We start from the raw sequence: 25,932 nt of genomic DNA on the forward strand, positions 1-25,932 counted from the left end.
CCCATATCTAATTCCCCACCTCTGATGCCCCAACTCTGATTCCCCGCCTCTGATTCCCCAGCTCTGATTCCCCGCCTCTGATTCCCTGCATCCGATTCCCCATATCTGATTCCCCGCCTCTGTTTCCCCGCCCCTGATTCCCCGCCTCTGTTTCCCCATATCTGATTATCCGCCTCTGATTCCCAACTATGATTCCCCGCCTCTGAATCCCCGCGTCTGATTCCCTGCCTCTGCTTCCCCGCCTCTGATTCCCCAACTCTGATTCCCCGCCTCTGATTCCCCAGCTCTGATTCCCCGCCTCTGATTCCCCGTGTTTGATTCCCTGCCTCTGATTCCCGGCCTCTGATTCCCCATCTCTGATTCACCGCCTTTGATTCGCCACCTCTGATTCCCAATATCTGATTCCCCGCATCTGTTTCCCCGCCTCTGATTCCCAGCCTCTGATTCCCCATATCTCATTCCCCGCCTCTGAATCCCCATCTCTGATTCCCGGACTCTGATTCCCCACCTCTGATTCCCGGCCTCTTATTCCCGGCATCTGATTCCAGCCTCTGATTCCCGGCCTCTGATTCCCTGCTTCTGATTCTGATTCCCTGCCTCTGATTCCCCATCTCTGATTCCGCACATCTGATTCCCTGCCTCTGATTCCCCACCTCTGATTCCCCATATCTGACTCCCCGCCTCTGTTTCCCCGCCTCTGATTCCCCGCCTTTGTTTCCCAATATCTAAGTCCCCGCCTCTGATTCCCCAACTCTGATTCCCCACCTCTGATTCCCCAGCTCTGATTCCCCGCCTCTGATTCCCCGCATCTGATTCCCTGCATCTGATTCCAAGCCTCTGATTCCCTGCCTCTGATTCCCAACCTCTGAATCCCCACCTCTGATTCCCCATATCTGATTCCCCGCCTCTGTTTCCCCGCCTCTGATTCCCCACCTCTGTTTCCCCATATCTGATTCCCGGCCTCTTATTCCCCGCCTCTGATTCCCCACCTCTGATTCCCTACCTCTGATTACCCATCTCCGATTCCGCACATCTGATTCCCTGCCTCTGATTCCCCGCCTCTGATTCCCTGCCTCTGATTCCCAACCTCTGATTCCCCACCTCTGATTCCCCATATCTGATTCCCCGCCTCTGTTTCCCCGCCTCTGATTCCCCTCCTCTGATTCCCCAACTCTAATTCCCCGCCTCTGATTCCCCAGCTCTGATTCCCCGTGTTTGATTCCCTGCCTCTGATTCCCTGCCCTGATTCCCCATCTCTGTTTCACCGCCTTTGATTCGCCACCTCTGATTCCCCATATCTGATTCCCCGCCTCTGTTTCGCCGCCTCTGATTCCCTGCCTCTGATTCCCAACCTCTGATTCCACACCTCTGATTCCCCATATCTGATTCCCCGCCTCTGTTTCCCCGCCACTGATTCCCTGCCCTTGTTTGCCCATATCTGATTCCCTGCCTCTGATTCCCCAACTCTGATTCCCCGCCTCTGATTCCCCAGCTCTGATTCCCCGCCTCTGATTTCCCGTGTTTGATTCCCTGCCTCTGATTCCCCGCCTCTGATTCCCCATCTCTGATTCACCGCCTTTGATTCGCCACCTCTGATTCCACATATCTGATTCCCCACCTCTGTTTCCCCGCCTCTGATTCCCCGCCTCTGATTCTCCATATCTCATTCCCCGCCTCTGAATCCCCATCTCTGATTCCCGGACTCTGATTCCCCACCTCTGATTCCCGGCCTCTTATTCCCAGCATCTGATTCCCGGCCTCTGATTCCCGGCCTCTGATTCCCCGCTTCTGATTCTGATTCGCTGCCTCTGATTCCCCACCTCTGATTCCCCATATCTGATTTCCCGCCTCTGTTTCCCCGCCTCTGATTCCCCGCCTCTGTTTCCCCATATCTAATTCCCAACCTCTGATGCACCAACTCTGATTCCCTGCCTCTGATTCCCCGCGTTCTATTCCCTGCCTCTGATTCCCCGCCTGTGATTCCCCATCTCTGATTCACCACCTCTGATTCCCCACCTCTGATTCCCCATATCTAATTCCCCGCCTCTGTTTGCCCGCCCCTGATTCCCCGCCTCTGTTTCCCCATATCTGATTCCCCGCCTCTGAATCCCCAACTCTGATTCCCTGCCTCTGATTCCCCAGCTCTGATTCCCCGCCTTTGATTCCCCCCGTCTGATTCCCAGCCTCTGAATCCCCGTGTCTGATTTCCTGCCTCTGATTCCCCGCCTCTGATTCCCCATCTCTGATTCACAGCCTCTGATTCCCCACCTCTGATTCCCCATCTCGGATTCCGCACATCTGATTCCCTGCCTCTGATTCCCCGACTCTGATCCCCACCTCTGATTCCCAAGCTCTGATTCCCCGCCTCTGATTCCCCAACTCTGATTCCCCGCCTCTGATTCCCCAGCTCTGATTCCCCGCCTCTGATTCCCCGTGTTTGATTCCCTGCCTCTGATTCCCCGCCTCTGATTCCCCATCTCTGATTCACCGCCTTTGATTCGCCACCTCTGATTCCCCATATCTGATTCCTCGCCTCTGTTTCCCCGCCTCGGATTCCCCGCCTCTGATTCCCCAACTCTGATTCCCCACCTCTGATTCCCCAGCTCTGATTCCCCGCCTCTGATTCCCTGCATCTGTTTCCCTGCATCTGATTCCAAGCCTCTGATTCCCTTCCTCTGATTCCCAACCTCTGATTCCCCACCTCTGATTCCCCATATCTGATTCCCAGCCTCTGTTTCCCCGCCTCTGATTCCCCGCCTCTGTTTCCCCATATCTGATTCCCGGACTCTGATTCCCCGCCTCTGATTCCCTGCCTCTGATTCCCCATCTCCGATTCCGCACATCTGATTCCCTGCCTCTGATTCCCCGCCTCTGATTCCCCGCCTCTGATTCCCTGACTCTGATTCCCAACCTCTGATTCCCCACCTCTGATTCCCCATGTTTGATTCCCCGCCTCTGTTTCCCAGCCTCTGATTCCCCGCCTCTGATTACCCAACTCTAATTCCCCGCCTCTGATTCCCCATATCTGATTCCCCGCCTCTGTTTCCCCGCCTCTCATTCCCCGCCCTTGTTTCCCCATATCTGATTCCCTGCCTCTGATTCCCCAACTTTGATTCCCAGCCTCTGATACCCCAGCTCTGATTCCCCGCCTCTGATTCCCCGTGTTTGATTCCCTGCCTCTGATTCCCGGCCTCTGATTCCCCATCTCTGATTCACCGCCTTTGATTCGCCACCTCTGATTCCCCATATCTGATTCCCCGCCTCTGTTTCCCCGCCTCTGATTCCCCGCCTCTGATTCCCCATATCTCATTCCCCGCCTCTGAATCCCCATCTCTGATTCCCGGACTCTGATTCCCCATCTCTGATTCCCGGCCTCTTATTCCCGGCATCTGATTCCGGCCTCTGATTCCCGGCCTCTGATTCCCTGCTTCTGATTCTGATTCCCTGCCTTTGATTCCCCATCTCTGATTCCGCACATCTGATTCCCTGCCTCTGATTCCCCATCTCTGATTCCCCATATCTGATTCCCCGCCTCTGTTTCCCCGCCTCTGATTCCCCATCTCTGTTTCCCAATATCTAAGTCCCCGCCTCTGATTCCCCAACTCTGATTCCCCACCTCTGATTCCCCAGCTCTGATTCCCCGCCTCTGAATCCCCGCATCTGATTCCCTGCATCTGACTCCAAGCCTCTGATTCCCTGCCTCTGATTCCCAACCTCTGATTCCCCACCTCTGATTCCCCATATCTGATTCCCAGCCTCTGTTTCCCCGCCTCTGATTCCCCGCCTCTGTTTCCCCATATCTGATTCCCGGCCTCTGATTCCCCGCCTCTGATTCCCCGCCTCTGATTCCCTGCCTCTGATTCCCAATCTCCGATTCCGCACATCTGATTCCCTGCGTCTGATTCCCCGCCTCTGATTCCCCGCCTCTGATTCCCTGCCTCTGATTCCCAACCTCTGATTCCCCACCTCTGATTCCCCAGCTCTGATTCCCCGCCTCTGAATCCCCGCATCTGATTCCCCGCCTCTGACTCCCCACCTCTGATTCCCCGCCTCTGATTCCCCAACTCTAATTCCCCGCCTCTGATTCCCCATATCTGATTCCCCGCCTCTGTTTCCCCGCCTCTGATTCCCCGCCCCTGTTTCCCCATATCTGATTCCCTGCCTCTGATTCCACAACTTTGATTGCCAGCCTCTGATTCCCCAGCTCTGATTCCCCGCCTCTGATTCCCCGTGTTTGATTCCCTGCCTCTGATTCCCCGCCTCTGATTCCCCATCTCTGATTCACCGCCTTTGATTCGCCACCTCTGATTCCCCATATCTGATTCCCCACCTCTGTGTCCCCGCCTCTGATTCCCCGCCTCTGATTCTCCATATCTCATTCCCCGCCTCTGAATCCCCATCTCTGATTCCCGGACTCTGATTCCCCACCTCTGATTCCTGGCCTCTTATTCCCAGCATCTGATTCCAGGCCTCTGATTCCCGGCCTCTGACTCCCCGCTTCTGATTCTGATTCCCTGCCTCTGATTCCCCATCTCTGATTCCGCACATCTGATTACCTGCCTCTGATTCCCACCTCTGATTCCCCATATCTGATTCCCCGCCTCTGTTTCCACGCCTCTGATTCCCCGCCTCTGTTTCCCCACATCTAATTCCCCACCTCTGATGCCCCAACTCTGATTCCCCGCCTCTGATTCCCCAGCTCTGATTCCCCGCCTCTGATTCCCCGCATCCGATTCCCCATATCTGATTCCCCGCCTCTGTTTCCCTGCCCCTGATTCCCCGCCTCTGTTTCCCCATATCTGATTCCCCGCCTCTGATTCCCAACTATGATTCCCCGCCTCTGATTCCCCAGCTCGGATTCCCTGCCTCTGATTCCCCGCGTTCTATTCCCTGCCTCTGATTCCCCGCCTGTGATTCCCCATCTCTGATTCACCACCTCTGATTCCCCACCACTGATTCCCCATATCTAATTCCCCGCCTCTGTTTGCCCGCCTCTGATTCCCCGCCTCTGTTTCCCCATATCTGATTCCCCGCCTCTGAATCCCCAACTCTGATTCCATGCCTCTGAATCCCCAGCTTCATTCCCCGCCTTTGATTCCCCCCGTCTGATTCCCAGCCTCTGAATCCCCGTGTCTGATAACCTGCCTCTGATTCCCCGCCTCTGATTCCCCATCTCAGATTCACCGCCTCTGATTCCCCAACTCTGATTCCCCATCTCTGATTCCCCAGCTCTGATTCCCCGCCTCTGATTCCCCGCCTCTGATTCCCCAACTCTGATTCCCCGCCTCTGATTCCCCAGCTCTGATTCCCCGCCTCTGATTCCCCGTGTTTGATCCCCTGCCTCTGATTCCCCGCCTCTGATTCCCCATCTCTGATTCACCGCCTTTGATTCGCCACCTCTGATTCCCCTTATCTGATACCTCGCCACTGTTTCCCCGCCTCTGATTCCCCGCCTCTGATTCCCCATATCTCATTCCCCGCCTCTGATTCGCCAGCTATGATTCCCCGCCTCTGATTCCCCGCGTCTGATTCCCTGCCTCTGATTCCCTGCCTCTGATTCCACATCTCTGATTCACCACCTCTGTTTCCCCGCGTCTGATTCCCCGCCTCTGATTCCCCATCTCTGATTCCCCATCTCTGATTCCCCAATTCTGATTCCCCGCCTCTGATACCCCAGCTCTGATTCCTCGCCTCTGATTCCCTTCCTCTGATTCCCAACCACTCATTCCCCACCTCTGATTTCCCATATTGATTCCCTGCGTCTGATTCCCCGCCTCTGATTCCCCAACTCTGATTCCCCGGCTCTGATTCCCCAGCTCTGATTCCCCGCCTCTGATTCCCCGTGTTTGATTCCCTTCCTCAGATTCCCGGCCTCTGATTCCCCATCTCTGATTCACCGCCTTTGATTCGCCACCTCTGATTCCCCATATCTGATTCCCCGCCTCTGTTTCCCCGCCTCTGATTCCCGGACTCTGATTCCCCACCTCTGATTCCCGGCCTCTTATTCCCGGCATCTGATTCAGGCCTCTGATTCCCGGCCTCTGATTCCCTGCTTCTGATTCTGATTCCCTGCCTCTGATTCCCAATCTCTGATTCCGCACATCTGATTCCCTGCCTCTGATTCCCCACCTCTGATTCCCCATATCTGACTCCCCGCCTCTGTTTCCCCGCCTCTGATTCCCCGCCTCTGTTTCCCAATATCTAAGTCCCCGCCTCTGATTCCCCAACTCTGATTCCCCACCTCTGTTTCCCCAGCTCTGATTCCCCGCCTCTGATTCCCCGCATCTGATTCCCTGCATCTGATTCCAAGCCTCTGATTCCCTGCCTCTGATTTCCAACCTCTGATTCCCCACCTCTGATTCCCCATATCTGAATCCCCGCCTCTGTTTCCCCGCCTCTGATTCCCCACCACTGTTTCCCCATATCTGATTCCCGGCCTCTGATTCCCTGCCTCTGAATCCCCGCCTCTGTTTCCCCGCCTCTGATTCCCCGCCCCTGTTTCCCCATATCTGATTCCCTGACTCTGATTCCCCAACTTTGATTCCCAGCCTCTGATTCCCCAGCTCTGATTCCCCGCCTCTGATTCCCCGTGTTTGATTCCCTGCCTCTGATTCCCCGCCTCTGATTCCCCATCTCTGATTCACCGCCTTTGATTCGCCACCTCTGATTCCCCATATCTGATTCCCCACCTCTGTTTCCCCGCCTCTGATTCCCCGCCTCTGATTCTCCATATCTCATTCCCCGCCTCTGACTCCCCATCTCTGATTCCCGGACTCTGATTCCCCACCTCTGATTCCCGGCCTCTTATTCCCAGCATCTGATTCCAGGCCTCTGATTCCCGGCCTCTGACTCCCCGCTTCTGATTCTGATTCCCTGCCTCTGATTCCCCATCTCTGATTCCGCACATCTGATTACCTGCCTCTGATTCCCCACCTCTGATTCCCCATATCTGATTCCCCGCCTCTGTTTCCACGCCTCTGATTCCCCGCCTCTGTTTCCCCATATCTAATTCCCCACCTCTGATGCCCCAACTCTGATTCCCCGCCTCTGATTCCCCAGCTCTGATTCCCCGCCTCTGATTCCCTGCATCCGATTCCCCATATCTGATTCCCCGCCTCTGTTTCCCCGCCCCTGATTCCCCGCCTCTGTTTCCCCATATCTGATTATCCGCCTCTGATTCCCAACTATGATTCCCCGCCTCTGAATCCCCGCGTCTGATTCCCTGCCTCTGCTTCCCCGCCTCTGATTCCCCAACTCTGATTCCCCGCCTCTGATTCCCCAGCTCTGATTCCCCGCCTCTGATTCCCCGTGTTTGATTCCCTGCCTCTGATTCCCGGCCTCTGATTCCCCATCTCTGATTCACCGCCTTTGATTCGCCACCTCTGATTCCCCATATCTGATTCCCCGCATCTGTTTCCCCGCCTCTGATTCCCAGCCTCTGATTCCCCATATCTCATTCCCCGCCTCTGAATCCCCATCTCTGATTCCCGGACTCTGATTCCCCACCTCTGATTCCCGGCCTCTTATTCCCGGCATCTGATTCCAGCCTCTGATTCCCGGCCTCTGATTCCCTGCTTCTGATTCTGATTCCCTGCCTCTGATTCCCCATCTCTGATTCCGCACATCTGATTCCCTGCCTCTGATTCCCCACCTCTGATTCCCCATATCTGACTCCCCGCCTCTGTTTCCCCGCCTCTGATTCCCCGCCTTTGTTTCCCAATATCTAAGTCCCCGCCTCTGATTCCCCAACTCTGATTCCCCACCTCTGATTCCCCAGCTCTGATTCCCCGCCTCTGATTCCCCGCATCTGATTCCCTGCATCTGATTCCAAGCCTCTGATTCCCTGCCTCTGATTCCCAACCTCTGAATCCCCACCTCTGATTCCCCATATCTGATTCCCCGCCTCTGTTTCCCCGCCTCTGATTCCCCACCTCTGTTTCCCCATATCTGATTCCCGGCCTCTTATTCCCCGCCTCTGATTCCCCACCTCTGATTCCCTACCTCTGATTACCCATCTCCGATTCCGCACATCTGATTCCCTGCCTCTGATTCCCCGCCTCTGATTCCCTGCCTCTGATTCCCAACCTCTGATTCCCCACCTCTGATTCCCCATATCTGATTCCCCGCCTCTGTTTCCCCGCCTCTGATTCCCCTCCTCTGATTCCCCAACTCTAATTCCCCGCCTCTGATTCCCCAGCTCTGATTCCCCGTGTTTGATTCCCTGCCTCTGATTCCCTGCCCTGATTCCCCATCTCTGTTTCACCGCCTTTGATTCGCCACCTCTGATTCCCCATATCTGATTCCCCGCCTCTGTTTCGCCGCCTCTGATTCCCTGCCTCTGATTCCCAACCTCTGATTCCACACCTCTGATTCCCCATATCTGATTCCCCGCCTCTGTTTCCCCGCCACTGATTCCCTGCCCTTGTTTGCCCATATCTGATTCCCTGCCTCTGATTCCCCAACTCTGATTCCCCGCCTCTGATTCCCCAGCTCTGATTCCCCGCCTCTGATTTCCCGTGTTTGATTCCCTGCCTCTGATTCCCCGCCTCTGATTCCCCATCTCTGATTCACCGCCTTTGATTCGCCACCTCTGATTCCACATATCTGATTCCCCACCTCTGTTTCCCCGCCTCTGATTCCCCGCCTCTGAATCCCCATCTCTGATTCCCGGACTCTGATTCCCCACCTCTGATTCCCGGCCTCTTATTCCCAGCATCTGATTCCCGGCCTCTGATTCCCGGCCTCTGATTCCCCGCTTCTGATTCTGATTCGCTGCCTCTGATTCCCCACCTCTGATTCCCCATATCTGATTTCCCGCCTCTGTTTCCCCGCCTCTGATTCCCCGCCTCTGTTTCCCCATATCTAATTCCCAACCTCTGATGCACCAACTCTGATTCCCTGCCTCTGATTCCCCGCGTTCTATTCCCTGCCTCTGATTCCCCGCCTGTGATTCCCCATCTCTGATTCACCACCTCTGATTCCCCACCTCTGATTCCCCATATCTAATTCCCCGCCTCTGTTTGCCCGCCCCTGATTCCCCGCCTCTGTTTCCCCATATCTGATTCCCCGCCTCTGAATCCCCAACTCTGATTCCCTGCCTCTGATTCCCCAGCTCTGATTCCCCGCCTTTGATTCCCCCCGTCTGATTCCCAGCCTCTGAATCCCCGTGTCTGATTTCCTGCCTCTGATTCCCCGCCTCTGATTCCCCATCTCTGATTCACAGCCTCTGATTCCCCACCTCTGATTCCCCATCTCGGATTCCGCACATCTGATTCCCTGCCTCTGATTCCCCGACTCTGATCCCCACCTCTGATTCCCAAGCTCTGATTCCCCGCCTCTGATTCCCCAACTCTGATTCCCCGCCTCTGATTCCCCAGCTCTGATTCCCCGCCTCTGATTCCCCGTGTTTGATTCCCTGCCTCTGATTCCCCGCCTCTGATTCCCCATCTCTGATTCACCGCCTTTGATTCGCCACCTCTGATTCCCCATATCTGATTCCTCGCCTCTGTTTCCCCGCCTCGGATTCCCCGCCTCTGATTCCCCAACTCTGATTCCCCACCTCTGATTCCCCAGCTCTGATTCCCCGCCTCTGATTCCCTGCATCTGTTTCCCTGCATCTGATTCCAAGCCTCTGATTCCCTTCCTCTGATTCCCAACCTCTGATTCCCCACCTCTGATTCCCCATATCTGATTCCCAGCCTCTGTTTCCCCGCCTCTGATTCCCCGCCTCTGTTTCCCCATATCTGATTCCCGGACTCTGATTCCCCGCCTCTGATTCCCTGCCTCTGATTCCCCATCTCCGATTCCGCACATCTGATTCCCTGCCTCTGATTCCCCGCCTCTGATTCCCCGCCTCTGATTCCCTGACTCTGATTCCCAACCTCTGATTCCCCACCTCTGATTCCCCATGTTTGATTCCCCGCCTCTGTTTCCCAGCCTCTGATTCCCCGCCTCTGATTACCCAACTCTAATTCCCCGCCTCTGATTCCCCATATCTGATTCCCCGCCTCTGTTTCCCCGCCTCTCATTCCCCGCCCTTGTTTCCCCATATCTGATTCCCTGCCTCTGATTCCCCAACTTTGATTCCCAGCCTCTGATACCCCAGCTCTGATTCCCCGCCTCTGATTCCCCGTGTTTGATTCCCTGCCTCTGATTCCCGGCCTCTGATTCCCCATCTCTGATTCACCGCCTTTGATTCGCCACCTCTGATTCCCCATATCTGATTCCCCGCCTCTGTTTCCCCGCCTCTGATTTCCCGCCTCTGATTCCCCATATCTCATTCCCCGCCTCTGAATCCCCATCTCTGATTCCCGGACTCTGATTCCCCATCTCTGATTCCCGGCCTCTTATTCCCGGCATCTGATTCCGGCCTCTGATTCCCGGCCTCTGATTCCCTGCTTCTGATTCTGATTCCCTGCCTTTGATTCCCCATCTCTGATTCCGCACATCTGATTCCCTGCCTCTGATTCCCCATCTCTGATTCCCCATATCTGATTCCCCGCCTCTGTTTCCCCGCCTCTGATTCCCCATCTCTGTTTCCCAATATCTAAGTCCCCGCCTCTGATTCCCCAACTCTGATTCCCCACCTCTGATTCCCCAGCTCTGATTCCCCGCCTCTGAATCCCCGCATCTGATTCCCTGCATCTGACTCCAAGCCTCTGATTCCCTGCCTCTGATTCCCAACCTCTGATTCCCCACCTCTGATTCCCCATATCTGATTCCCAGCCTCTGTTTCCCCGCCTCTGATTCCCCGCCTCTGTTTCCCCATATCTGATTCCCGGCCTCTGATTCCCCGCCTCTGATTCCCCGCCTCTGATTCCCTGCCTCTGATTCCCAATCTCCGATTCCGCACATCTGATTCCCTGCGTCTGATTCCCCGCCTCTGATTCCCCGCCTCTGATTCCCTGCCTCTGATTCCCAACCTCTGATTCCCCACCTCTGATTCCCCAGCTCTGATTCCCCGCCTCTGAATCCCCGCATCTGATTCCCCGCCTCTGACTCCCCACCTCTGATTCCCCGCCTCTGATTCCCCAACTCTAATTCCCCGCCTCTGATTCCCCATATCTGATTCCCCGCCTCTGTTTCCCCGCCTCTGATTCCCCGCCCCTGTTTCCCCATATCTGATTCCCTGCCTCTGATTCCACAACTTTGATTGCCAGCCTCTGATTCCCCAGCTCTGATTCCCCGCCTCTGATTCCCCGTGTTTGATTCCCTGCCTCTGATTCCCCGCCTCTGATTCCCCATCTCTGATTCACCGCCTTTGATTCGCCACCTCTGATTCCCCATATCTGATTCCCCACCTCTGTGTCCCCGCCTCTGATTCCCCGCCTCTGATTCTCCATATCTCATTCCCCGCCTCTGAATCCCCATCTCTGATTCCCGGACTCTGATTCCCCACCTCTGATTCCTGGCCTGTTATTCCCAGCATCTGATTCCAGGCCTCTGATTCCCGGCCTCTGACTCCCCGCTTCTGATTCTGATTCCCTGCCTCTGATTCCCCATCTCTGATTCCGCACATCTGATTACCTGCCTCTGATTCCCACCTCTGATTCCCCATATCTGATTCCCCGCCTCTGTTTCCACGCCTCTGATTCCCCGCCTCTGTTTCCCCACATCTAATTCCCCACCTCTGATGCCCCAACTCTGATTACCCGCCTCTGATTCCCCAGCTCTGATTCCCCGCCTCTGATTCCCCGCATCCGATTCCCCATATCTGATTCCCCGCCTCTGTTTCCCTGCCCCTGATTCCCCGCCTCTGTTTCCCCATATCTGATTCCCCGCCTCTGATTCCCAACTATGATTCCCCGCCTCTGATTCCCCAGCTCGGATTCCCTGCCTCTGATTCCCCGCGTTCTATTCCCTGCCTCTGATTCCCCGCCTGTGATTCCCCATCTCTGATTCACCACCTCTGATTCCCCACCACTGATTCCCCATATCTAATTCCCCGCCTCTGTTTGCCCGCCTCTGATTCCCCGCCTCTGTTTCCCCATATCTGATTCCCCGCCTCTGAATCCCCAACTCTGATTCCATGCCTCTGAATCCCCAGCTTCATTCCCCGCCTTTGATTCCCCCCGTCTGATTCCCAGCCTCTGAATCCCCGTGTCTGATAACCTGCCTCTGATTCCCCGCCTCTGATTCCCCATCTCAGATTCACCGCCTCTGATTCCCCAACTCTGATTCCCCATCTCTGATTCCCCAGCTCTGATTCCCCGCCTCTGATTCCCCGCCTCTGATTCCCCAACTCTGATTCCCCGCCTCTGATTCCCCAGCTCTGATTCCCCGCCTCTGATTCCCCGTGTTTGATCCCCTGCCTCTGATTCCCCGCCTCTGATTCCCCATCTCTGATTCACCGCCTTTGATTCGCCACCTCTGATTCCCCTTATCTGATACCTCGCCACTGTTTCCCCGCCTCTGATTCCCCGCCTCTGATTCCCCATATCTCATTCCCCGCCTCTGATTCGCCAGCTATGATTCCCCGCCTCTGATTCCCCGCGTCTGATTCCCTGCCTCTGATTCCCTGCCTCTGATTCCACATCTCTGATTCACCACCTCTGTTTCCCCGCGTCTGATTCCCCGCCTCTGATTCCCCATCTCTGATTCCCCATCTCTGATTCCCCAATTCTGATTCCCCGCCTCTGATACCCCAGCTCTGATTCCTCGCCTCTGATTCCCTTCCTCTGATTCCCAACCACTCATTCCCCACCTCTGATTTCCCATATTGATTCCCTGCGTCTGATTCCCCGCCTCTGATTCCCCAACTCTGATTCCCCGGCTCTGATTCCCCAGCTCTGATTCCCCGCCTCTGATTCCCCGTGTTTGATTCCCTTCCTCAGATTCCCGGCCTCTGATTCCCCATCTCTGATTCACCGCCTTTGATTCGCCACCTCTGATTCCCCATATCTGATTCCCCGCCTCTGTTTCCCCGCCTCTGATTCCCGGACTCTGATTCCCCACCTCTGATTCCCGGCCTCTTATTCCCGGCATCTGATTCAGGCCTCTGATTCCCGGCCTCTGATTCCCTGCTTCTGATTCTGATTCCCTGCCTCTGATTCCCCATCTCTGATTCCGCACATCTGATTCCCTGCCTCTGATTCCCCACCTCTGATTCCCCATATCTGACTCCCCGCCTCTGTTTCCCCGCCTCTGATTCCCCGCCTCTGTTTCCCAATATCTAAGTCCCCGCCTCTGATTCCCCAACTCTGATTCCCCACCTCTGTTTCCCCAGCTCTGATTCCCCGCCTCTGATTCCCCGCATCTGATTCCCTGCATCTGATTCCAAGCCTCTGATTCCCTGCCTCTGATTTCCAACCTCTGATTCCCCACCTCTGATTCCCCATATCTGAATCCCCGCCTCTGTTTCCCCGCCTCTGATTCCCCACCACTGTTTCCCCATATCTGATTCCCGGCCTCTGATTCCCTGCCTCTGAATCCCCGCCTCTGATTCCCTGCCTCTGATTCCCCATCTCCGATTCCGCACATCTGATTCCCTGCCTCTGATTCCCCGCCTCTGATTCCCCGCCTCTGATTCCCTGCCTCTGATTCCCAACCTCTGATTCCCCACCTCTGATTCCCCATATCTGATTCCCCGCCTCTGTTTCCCCGTTTCTGATTCCCCTCCTCTGATTCCCCAACTCTAATTCCCCGCCTCTGATTCCCCAGCTCTGATTCCCCGTGTTTGATTCCCTGCCTCTGATTCCCCGCCCTGATTCCCCATCTCTGTTTCACCGCCTTTGATTCGCCACCTCTGATTCCCCATATCTGATTCCCCGCCTCTGTTTCCCCGCCTCTGATTCCCTGCCTCTGATTCCCAACCTCTGATTCCACACCTCTGATTCCCCATATCTGATTCCCCGCCTCTGTTTCCCCGCCTCTGATTCCCTGCCCCTGTTTCCCCATATCTGATTCCCTGCCTCTGATTCCCCAAATCGGATTCCCCGCCTCTGATTCCCCAGCTCTGATTCCCCGCCTCTGATTTCCAGTGTTTGATTCCCTGCCTCTGATTCCCCGCCTCTGATTTCCCATCTCTGATTCACCGCCTTTGATTCGCCACCTCTGATTCCACATATCTGATTCCCCACCTCTGTTTCCCCGCCTCTGATTCCCCGCCTCTGATTCTCCATATCTCATTCCCCGCCTCTGAATCCTCATCTCTGATTCCCGGACTCTGATTCCCCACCTCTGATTCCCGGCCTCTTATTCCCAGCATCTGATTCCCGGCCTCTGATTCCCGGCCTCTGATTCCCCGCTTCTGATTCTGATTCCCTGCCTCTGATTCCCCATCTCTAATTCCGCACATCTGATTCCCTGCCTCTGATTCCCCACCTCTGATTCCCCATATCTGATATCCCGCCTCTGTTTCCCCGCCTCTGATTCCCCGCCTCTGTTTCCCCATATCTAATTCCCAACCTCTGATGCCCCAACTCTGATTCCCTGCCTCTGATTCCCCGCGTTCTATTCCCTGCCTCTGATTCCCCGCCTGTGATTCCCCATCTCTGATTCACCACCTCTGATTCCCCACCTCTGATTCCCCATATCTAATTCCCCGCCTCTGTTTGCCCGACTCTGATTCCCCGCCTCTGTTTCCCCATATCTGATTCCCCGCCTCTGAATCCCCAACTCTGATTCCCTGCCTCTGATTCCCCAGCTCTGATTCCCCGCCTTTGATTCCCCCGTCTGATTCCCAGCCTCTGAAACCCCGTGTCTGATTTCTTGCCTCTGATTCTCCGCCTCTGATTCCCCATCTCTGATTCACAGCCTCTGATTCCCCACCTCTGATTCCCCATCTCTGATTCCGCACATCTGATTCCCTGCCTCTGATTCCCCGACTCTGATTCCCCGCCTCTGATTCCCTGCCTCTGATTCCCCATCTCCGATTCCGCACATCTGATTCCCTGCCTCTGATTCCCCGCCTCTGATTCCCCGCCGCTGATTCCCTGCCTCTGATATCCAACCTCTGATTCCCCACCTCTGATTCCCCGTGTTTGATTCCCCGCCTCTGTTTCCCCACCACTGATTCCCCGCCTCTGATTCCCCAACTCTAATTCCCCGCCTCTGATTCCCCATATCTGATTCCCCGCCTCTGTTTCCCCGCCTCTGATTCCCCGCCCCTGTTTCCCCATATCTGATTCCCTGTCTCTGATTCCCCAACTTTGATTCCCAGCCTCTGATTCCCCAGCTCTGATTCCCCGCCTCTGATTCTCCGTGTTTGATTCCCTGCCTCTGATTCCCCGCCTCTGATTCCCCATCTCTGATTCACCGCCTTTGATTCGCCACCTCTGATTCCCCATATCTGATTCCCCACCTCTGTTTCCCCGCCTCTGATTCCCCGCCTCTAATTCTCCATATCTCATTCCCCGCCTCTGACTCCCCATCTCTGATTCCCGGACTCTGATTCCCCACCTCTGATTCCCGGCCTCTTATTCCCAGCATCTGATTCCAGGCCTCTGATTCCCGGCCTCTGACTCCCCGCTTCTGATTCTGATTCCCTGCCTCTGATTCCCCATCTCTGAGTACGCACATCTGATTACCTGCCTCTGATTCCCCACCTCTGATTCCCCATATCTGATTCCCCGCCTCTGTTTCCACGCCTCTGATTCCCCGCCTCTGTTTCCCCATATCTAATTCCCCACCTCTGATGCCCCAACTCTGATTCCCCGCCTCTGATACCCCAGCTCTGATTCCCCGCCTCTGATTCCCTGCATCCGATCGCCCATATCTGATTCCCCGCCTCTGTTTCCCTGCCCCTGATTCCCCGCCTCTGTTTCCCCATATCTGATTATCTGCCTCTGATTCCCAACTATGATTCCCCGCCTCTGAATCCCCGCGTCTGATTCCCTGCCTCTGCTTCCCCGCCTCTGATTCCCCAACTCTGATTCCCCGCCTCTGATTCCCCAGCTCTGATTCCCCGCCTCTGATTCCCCGTGTTTGATTCCCTGCCTCTGATTCCCGGCCTCTGATTCCCCATCTCTGATTCACCGCCTTTGATTCGCCACCTCTGATTCCCCATATCTGATTCTCGGCATCTGTTTCCCCGCCTCTGATTCCCCGCCTCTGATTCCCCATATCTCATTCCCCGCCTCTGAATAACCATCTCTGATTCCCGGACTCTGATTCCCCACCTCTGATTCCCGGCCTCTTATTCCCGGCATCTGATTCCGGCCTCTGATTCCCCAGCTCTGATTCCCCGCCTCTGATTCCCCGCATCCGATTCCCCATATCTGATTCCCCGCCTCTGTTTCCCTGCCCCTGATTCCCCGCCTCTGTTTCCCCATATCTGATTCCCCGCCTCTGATTCCCAACTATGATTCCCCGCCTCTGATTCCCCAGCTCGGATTCCCTGCCTCTGATTCCCCGCGTTCTATTCCCTGCCTCTGATTCCCCGCCTGTGATTCCCCATCTCTGATTCACCACCTCTGATTCCCCACCACTGATTCCCCATATCTAATTCCCCGCCTCTGTTTGCCCGCCTCTGATTCCCCGCCTCTGTTTCCCCATATCTGATTCCCCGCCTCTGAATCCCCAACTCTGATTCCATGCCTCTGAATCCCCAGCTTCATTCCCCGCCTTTGATTCCCCCCGTCTGATTCCCAGCCTCTGAATCCCCGTGTCTGATAACCTGCCTCTGATTCCCCGCCTCTGATTCCCCATCTCAGATTCACCGCCTCTGATTCCCCAACTCTGATTCCCCATCTCTGATTCCCCAGCTCTGATTCCCCGCCTCTGATTCCCCGCCTCTGATTCCCCAACTCTGATTCCCCGCCTCTGATTCCCCAGCTCTGATTCCCCGCCTCTGATTCCCCGTGTTTGATCCCCTGCCTCTGATTCCCCGCCTCTGATTCCCCATCTCTGATTCACCGCCTTTGATTCGCCACCTCTGATTCCCCTTATCTGATACCTCGCCACTGTTTCCCCGCCTCTGATTCCCCGCCTCTGATTCCCCATATCTCATTCCCCGCCTCTGATTCGCCAGCTATGATTCCCCGCCTCTGATTCCCCGCGTCTGATTCCCTGCCTCTGATTCCCTGCCTCTGATTCCACATCTCTGATTCACCACCTCTGTTTCCCCGCGTCTGATTCCCCGCCTCTGATTCCCCATCTCTGATTCCCCATCTCTGATTCCCCAATTCTGATTCCCCGCCTCTGATACCCCAGCTCTGATTCCTCGCCTCTGATTCCCTTCCTCTGATTCCCAACCACTCATTCCCCACCTCTGATTTCCCATATTGATTCCCTGCGTCTGATTCCCCGCCTCTGATTCCCCAACTCTGATTCCCCGGCTCTGATTCCCCAGCTCTGATTCCCCGCCTCTGATTCCCCGTGTTTGATTCCCTTCCTCAGATTCCCGGCCTCTGATTCCCCATCTCTGATTCACCGCCTTTGATTCGCCACCTCTGATTCCCCATATCTGATTCCCCGCCTCTGTTTCCCCGCCTCTGATTCCCGGACTCTGATTCCCCACCTCTGATTCCCGGCCTCTTATTCCCGGCATCTGATTCAGGCCTCTGATTCCCGGCCTCTGATTCCCTGCTTCTGATTCTGATTCCCTGCCTCTGATTCCCAATCTCTGATTCCGCACATCTGATTCCCTGCCTCTGATTCCCCACCTCTGATTCCCCATATCTGACTCCCCGCCTCTGTTTCCCCGCCTCTGATTCCCCGCCTCTGTTTCCCAATATCTAAGTCCCCGCCTCTGATTCCCCAACTCTGATTCCCCACCTCTGTTTCCCCAGCTCTGATTCCCCGCCTCTGATTCCCCGCATCTGATTCCCTGCATCTGATTCCAAGCCTCTGATTCCCTGCCTCTGATTTCCAACCTCTGATTCCCCACCTCTGATTCCCCATATCTGAATCCCCGCCTCTGTTTCCCCGCCTCTGATTCCCCACCACTGTTTCCCCATATCTGATTCCCGGCCTCTGATTCCCTGCCTCTGAATCCCCGCCTCTGTTTCCCCGCCTCTGATTCCCCGCCCCTGTTTCCCCATATCTGATTCCCTGACTCTGATTCCCCAACTTTGATTCCCAGCCTCTGATTCCCCAGCTCTGATTCCCCGCCTCTGATTCCCCGTGTTTGATTCCCTGCCTCTGATTCCCCGCCTCTGATTCCCCATCTCTGATTCACCGCCTTTGATTCGCCACCTCTGATTCCCCATATCTGATTCCCCACCTCTGTTTCCCCGCCTCTGATTCCCCGCCTCTGATTCTCCATATCTCATTCCCCGCCTCTGACTCCCCATCTCTGATTCCCGGACTCTGATTCCCCACCTCTGATTCCCGGCCTCTTATTCCCAGCATCTGATTCCAGGCCTCTGATTCCCGGCCTCTGACTCCCCGCTTCTGATTCTGATTCCCTGCCTCTGATTCCCCATCTCTGATTCCGCACATCTGATTACCTGCCTCTGATTCCCCACCTCTGATTCCCCATATCTGATTCCCCGCCTCTGTTTCCACGCCTCTGATTCCCCGCCTCTGTTTCCCCATATCTAATTCCCCACCTCTGATGCCCCAACTCTGATTCCCCGCCTCTGATTCCCCAGCTCTGATTCCCCGCCTCTGATTCCCTGCATCCGATTCCCCATATCTGATTCCCCGCCTCTGTTTCCCCGCCCCTGATTCCCCGCCTCTGTTTCCCCATATCTGATTATCCGCCTCTGATTCCCAACTATGATTCCCCGCCTCTGAATCCCCGCGTCTGATTCCCTGCCTCTGCTTCCCCGCCTCTGATTCCCCAACTCTGATTCCCCGCCTCTGATTCCCCAGCTCTGATTCCCCGCCTCTGATTCCCCGTGTTTGATTCCCTGCCTCTGATTCCCGGCCTCTGATTCCCCATCTCTGATTCACCGCCTTTGATTCGCCACCTCTGATTCCCCATATCTGATTCCCCGCATCTGTTTCCCCGCCTCTGATTCCCAGCCTCTGATTCCCCATATCTCATTCCCCGCCTCTGAATCCCCATCTCTGATTCCCGGACTCTGATTCCCCACCTCTGATTCCCGGCCTCTTATTCCCGGCATCTGATTCCAGCCTCTGATTCCCGGCCTCTGATTCCCTGCTTCTGATTCTGATTCCCTGCCTCTGATTCCCCATCTCTGATTCCGCACATCTGATTCCCTGCCTCTGATTCCCCACCTCTGATTCCCCATATCTGACTCCCCGCCTCTGTTTCCCCGCCTCTGATTCCCCGCCTTTGTTTCCCAATATCTAAGTCCCCGCCTCTGATTCCCCAACTCTGATTCCCCACCTCTGATTCCCCAGCTCTGATTCCCCGCCTCTGATTCCCCGCATCTGATTCCCTGCATCTGATTCCAAGCCTCTGATTCCCTGCCTCTGATTCCCAACCTCTGAATCCCCACCTCTGATTCCCCATATCTGATTCCCCGCCTCTGTTTCCCCGCCTCTGATTCCCCACCTCTGTTTCCCCATATCTGATTCCCGGCCTCTTATTCCCCGCCTCTGATTCCCCACCTCTGATTCCCTACCTCTGATTACCCATCTCCGATTCCGCACATCTGATTCCCTGCCTCTGATTCCCCGCCTCTGATTCCCTGCCTCTGATTCCCAACCTCTGATTCCCCACCTCTGATTCCCCATATCTGATTCCCCGCCTCTGTTTCCCCGCCTCTGATTCCCCTCCTCTGATTCCCCAACTCTAATTCCCCGCCTCTGATTCCCCAGCTCTGATTCCCCGTGTTTGATTCCCTGCCTCTGATTCCCTGCCCTGATTCCCCATCTCTGTTTCACCGCCTTTGATTCGCCACCTCTGATTCCCCATATCTGATTCCCCGCCTCTGTTTCGCCGCCTCTGATTCCCTGCCTCTGATTCCCAACCTCTGATTCCACACCTCTGATTCCCCATATCTGATTCCCCGCCTCTGTTTCCCCGCCACTGATTCCCTGCCCTTGTTTGCCCATATCTGATTCCCTGCCTCTGATTCCCCAACTCTGATTCCCCGCCTCTGATTCCCCAGCTCTGATTCCCCGCCTCTGATTTCCCGTGTTTGATTCCCTGCCTCTGATTCCCCGCCTCTGATTCCCCATCTCTGATTCACCGCCTTTGATTCGCCACCTCTGATTCCACATATCTGATTCCCCACCTCTGTTTCCCCGCCTCTGATTCCCCGCCTCTGAATCCCCATCTCTGATTCCCGGACTCTGATTCCCCACCTCTGATTCCCGGCCTCTTATTCCCAGCATCTGATTCCCGGCCTCTGATTCCCGGCCTCTGATTCCCCGCTTCTGATTCTGATTCGCTGCCTCTGATTCCCCACCTCTGATTCCCCATATCTGATTTCCCGCCTCTGTTTCCCCGCCTCTGATTCCCCGCCTCTGTTTCCCCATATCTAATTCCCAACCTCTGATGCACCAACTCTGATTCCCTGCCTCTGATTCCCCGCGTTCTATTCCCTGCCTCTGATTCCCCGCCTGTGATTCCCCATCTCTGATTCACCACCTCTGATTCCCCACCTCTGATTCCCCATATCTAATTCCCCGCCTCTGTTTGCCCGCCCCTGATTCCCCGCCTCTGTTTCCCCATATCTGATTCCCCGCCTCTGAATCCCCAACTCTGATTCCCTGCCTCTGATTCCCCAGCTCTGATTCCCCGCCTTTGATTCCCCCCGTCTGATTCCCAGCCTCTGAATCCCCGTGTCTGATTTCCTGCCTCTGATTCCCCGCCTCTGATTCCCCATCTCTGATTCACAGCCTCTGATTCCCCACCTCTGATTCCCCATCTCGGATTCCGCACATCTGATTCCCTGCCTCTGATTCCCCGACTCTGATCCCCACCTCTGATTCCCAAGCTCTGATTCCCCGCCTCTGATTCCCCAACTCTGATTCCCCGCCTCTGATTCCCCAGCTCTGATTCCCCGCCTCTGATTCCCCGTGTTTGATTCCCTGCCTCTGATTCCCCGCCTCTGATTCCCCATCTCTGATTCACCGCCTTTGATTCGCCACCTCTGATTCCCCATATCTGACTCCCCGCCTCTGTTTCCCCGCCTCTGATTCCCCGCCTCTGTTTCCCAATATCTAAGTCCCCGCCTCTGATTCCCCAACTCTGATTCCCCACCTCTGTTTCCCCAGCTCTGATTCCCCGCCTCTGATTCCCCGCATCTGATTCCCTGCATCTGATTCCAAGCCTCTGATTCCCTGCCTCTGATTTCCAACCTCTGATTCCCCACCTCTGATTCCCCATATCTGAATCCCCGCCTCTGTTTCCCCGCCTCTGATTCCCCACCACTGTTTCCCCATATCTGATTCCCGGCCTCTGATTCCCTGCCTCTGAATCCCCGCCTCTGATTCCCTGCCTCTGATTCCCCATCTCCGATTCCGCACATCTGATTCCCTGCCTCTGATTCCCCGCCTCTGATTCCCCGCCTCTGATTCCCTGCCTCTGATTCCCAACCTCTGATTCCCCACCTCTGATTCCCCATATCTGATTCCCCGCCTCTGTTTCCCCGTTTCTGATTCCCCTCCTCTGATTCCCCAACTCTAATTCCCCGCCTCTGATTCCCCAGCTCTGATTCCCCGTGTTTGATTCCCTGCCTCTGATTCCCCGCCCTGATTCCCCATCTCTGTTTCACCGCCTTTGATTCGCCACCTCTGATTCCCCATATCTGATTCCCCGCCTCTGTTTCCCCGCCTCTGATTCCCTGCCTCTGATTCCCAACCTCTGATTCCACACCTCTGATTCCCCATATCTGATTCCCCGCCTCTGTTTCCCCGCCTCTGATTCCCTGCCCCTGTTTCCCCATATCTGATTCCCTGCCTCTGATTCCCCAAATCGGATTCCCCGCCTCTGATTCCCCAGCTCTGATTCCCCGCCTCTGATTTCCAGTGTTTGATTCCCTGCCTCTGATTCCCCGCCTCTGATTTCCCATCTCTGATTCACCGCCTTTGATTCGCCACCTCTGATTCCACATATCTGATTCCCCACCTCTGTTTCCCCGCCTCTGATTCCCCGCCTCTGATTCTCCATATCTCATTCCCCGCCTCTGAATCCTCATCTCTGATTCCCGGACTCTGATTCCCCACCTCTGATTCCCGGCCTCTTATTCCCAGCATCTGATTCCCGGCCTCTGATTCCCGGCCTCTGATTCCCCGCTTCTGATTCTGATTCCCTGCCTCTGATTCCCCATCTCTAATTCCGCACATCTGATTCCCTGCCTCTGATTCCCCACCTCTGATTCCCCATATCTGATATCCCGCCTCTGTTTCCCCGCCTCTGATTCCCCGCCTCTGTTTCCCCATATCTAATTCCCAACCTCTGATGCCCCAACTCTGATTCCCTGCCTCTGATTCCCCGCGTTCTATTCCCTGCCTCTGATTCCCCGCCTGTGATTCCCCATCTCTGATTCACCACCTCTGATTCCCCACCTCTGATTCCCCATATCTAATTCCCCGCCTCTGTTTGCCCGACTCTGATTCCCCGCCTCTGTTTCCCCATATCTGATTCCCCGCCTCTGAATCCCCAACTCTGATTCCCTGCCTCTGATTCCCCAGCTCTGATTCCCCGCCTTTGATTCCCCCGTCTGATTCCCAGCCTCTGAAACCCCGTGTCTGATTTCTTGCCTCTGATTCTCCGCCTCTGATTCCCCATCTCTGATTCACAGCCTCTGATTCCCCACCTCTGATTCCCCATCTCTGATTCCGCACATCTGATTCCCTGCCTCTGATTCCCCGACTCTGATTCCCCGCCTCTGATTCCCTGCCTCTGATTCCCCATCTCCGATTCCGCACATCTGATTCCCTGCCTCTGATTCCCCGCCTCTGATTCCCCGCCGCTGATTCCCTGCCTCTGATATCCAACCTCTGATTCCCCACCTCTGATTCCCCGTGTTTGATTCCCCGCCTCTGTTTCCCCACCACTGATTCCCCGCCTCTGATTCCCCAACTCTAATTCCCCGCCTCTGATTCCCCATATCTGATTCCCCGCCTCTGTTTCCCCGCCTCTGATTCCCCGCCCCTGTTTCCCCATATCTGATTCCCTGTCTCTGATTCCCCAACTTTGATTCCCAGCCTCTGATTCCCCAGCTCTGATTCCCCGCCTCTGATTCTCCGTGTTTGATTCCCTGCCTCTGATTCCCCGCCTCTGATTCCCCATCTCTGATTCACCGCCTTTGATTCGCCACCTCTGATTCCCCATATCTGATTCCCCACCTCTGTTTCCCCGCCTCTGATTCCCCGCCTCTAATTCTCCATATCTCATTCCCCGCCTCTGACTCCCCATCTCTGATTCCCGGACTCTGATTCCCCACCTCTGATTCCCGGCCTCTTATTCCCAGCATCTGATTCCAGGCCTCTGATTCCCGGCCTCTGACTCCCCGCTTCTGATTCTGATTCCCTGCCTCTGATTCCCCATCTCTGAGTACGCACATCTGATTACCTGCCTCTGATTCCCCACCTCTGATTCCCCATATCTGATTCCCCGCATCTGTTTCCACGCCTCTGATTCCCCGCCTCTGTTTCCCCATATCTAATTCCCCACCTCTGATGCCCCAACTCTGATTCCCCGCCTCTGATACCCCAGCTCTGATTCCCCGCCTCTGATTCCCTGCATCCGATCGCCCATATCTGATTCCCCGCCTCTGTTTCCCTGCCCCTGATTCCCCGCCTCTGTTTCCCCATATCTGATTATCTGCCTCTGATTCCCAACTATGATTCCCCGCCTCTGAATCCCCGCGTCTGATTCCCTGCCTCTGCTTCCCCGCCTCTGATTCCCCAACTCTGATTCCCCGCCTCTGATTCCCCAGCTCTGATTCCCCGCCTCTGATTCCCCGTGTTTGATTCCCTGCCTCTGATTCCCGGCCTCTGATTCCCCATCTCTGATTCACCGCCTTTGATTCGCCACCTCTGATTCCCCATATCTGATTCTCGGCATCTGTTTCCCCGCCTCTGATTCCCCGCCTCTGATTCCCCATATCTCATTCCCCGCCTCTGAATAACCATCTCTGATTCCCGGACTCTGATTCCCCACCTCTGATTCCCGGCCTCTTATTCCCGGCATCTGATTCCGGCCTCTGATTCCCGGCCTCTGATTCCCTGCTTCTGATTCTGATTTCCTGCCTCTGATTCCCCATCTCTGATTCCGCACATCTGATTCCCTGCCTCTGATTTCCCACCTCTGATTCCCCATATCTGACTCCACGCCTCTGTTTCCCCGCCTCTGATTCCCCGCCTTTGTTTCCCAATATCTAAGTCCCCGCCTCTGATTCCCCAACTCTAATTCCCCACCTCTGATTCCCCAGCTCTGATTCCCCGCCTCTGATTCCCCGCATCTGATTCCCTGCATCTGATTCCAAGCCTCTGATTCCCTGCCTCTGATTCCCAACCTCTGATTCCCCACCTCTGATTCCCCATATCTGATTCCCCGCCTCTGTTTCCCCGCCTCTGATTCCCCACCTCTGTTTCCCCATATCTGATTCCCGGCCTCTTATTCCCCGCCTCTGATTCCCCACCTCTGATTCCCTACCTCTGATTACCCATCTCCGATTCCGCACATCTGATTCCCTGCCTCTGATTCCCCGCCTCTGATTCCCTGCCTCTGATTCCCAACCTCTGATTCCCCACCTTTGATTCCCCATATCTGATTCCCCGCCTCTGTTTCCCCGCCTCTGATTCCCCTCCTCTGATTCCCCAACTCTAATTCCCCGCCTCTGATTCCCCAGCTCTGATTCCCCGTGTTTGATTCCCTGCCTCTGATTCCCTGCCCTGAATCCCCATCTCTGTTTCACCGCCTTTGATTCGCCACCTCTGATTCCCCATATCTGATTCCCCGCCTCTGTTTCGCCGCCTCTGATTCCCTGCCTCTGATTCCCAACCTCTGATTCCACACCTCTGATTCCCCATATCTGATTCCCCGCCTCTGTTTCCCCGCCTCTGATTCCCTGCCCTTGTTTGCCCATATCTGATTCCCTGCCTCTGATTCCCCAACTCTGATTCCCCGCCTCTGATTCCCCAGCTCTGATTCCCCGCCTCTGATTTCCCGTGTTTGATTCCCTGCCTCTGATTCCCCGCCTCTGATTCCCCATCTCTGATTCTACGCCTTTGATTCGCCACCTCTGATTCCACATATCTGATTCCCCACCTCTGTTTCCCCGCCTCTGATTCCCCGCCTCTGATTCTCCATATCTCATTCCCCGCCTCTTAATCCCCATCTCTGATTCCCGGACTCTGATTCCACACCTCTGATTCCCGGCCTCCTATTCCCAGCATCTGATTCCCGGCCTCTGATTCCCGGCCTCTGATTCCCCGCTTCTGATTCTGATTCGCTGCCTCTGATTCCCCATCTCTGATTGCGCACATCTGATTCCCTGCCTCTGATTCCCCACCTCTGATTCCCCATATCTGATTTCCCGCCTCTGTTTCCCCGCCTCTGGTTCCCCGCCTCTGTTTCCCCATATCTAATTCCCAACCTCTGATGCCCCAACTCTGATTCCCTGCCTCTGATTCCCCGCGTTCTATTCCCTGCCTCTGATTCCCCGCCTGTGATTCCCCATCTCTGATTCACCACCTCTGATTCCCCACCTCTGATTCCCCATATCTAATTCCCCACCTCTGTTTGCCCGCCTCTGATTCCCCGCCTCTGTTTCCCCATATCTGATTCCCCGCCTCTGAATCCCCAACTCTGATTCCCTGCCTCTGATTCCCCAGCTCTGATTCCCCGCCTTTGATTCCCCCCGTCTGATTCCCAGCCTCTGAATCCCCGTGTCTGATTTCCTGCCTCTGATTCCCCGCCTCTGATTCCCCATCTCTGATTCACAGCCTCTGATTCCCCACCTCTGATTCCCGGCCTCTTATTCCCGGCATCTGATTCCGGCCTCTGATTCCCGGCCTCTGATTCCCTGCTTCTGATTCTGATTTCCTGCCTCTGATTCCCCATATCTGATTCTCGGCATCTGTTTCCCCGCCTCTGATTCCCCGCCTCTGGTTCCCCATATC

The sequence above is a fragment of the Narcine bancroftii genome, chromosome 7, assembly GCF_036971445.1.
Source record: "Narcine bancroftii isolate sNarBan1 chromosome 7, sNarBan1.hap1, whole genome shotgun sequence".
In the NCBI taxonomy this organism is placed as follows: Eukaryota; Metazoa; Chordata; class Chondrichthyes; order Torpediniformes; family Narcinidae; genus Narcine; species Narcine bancroftii.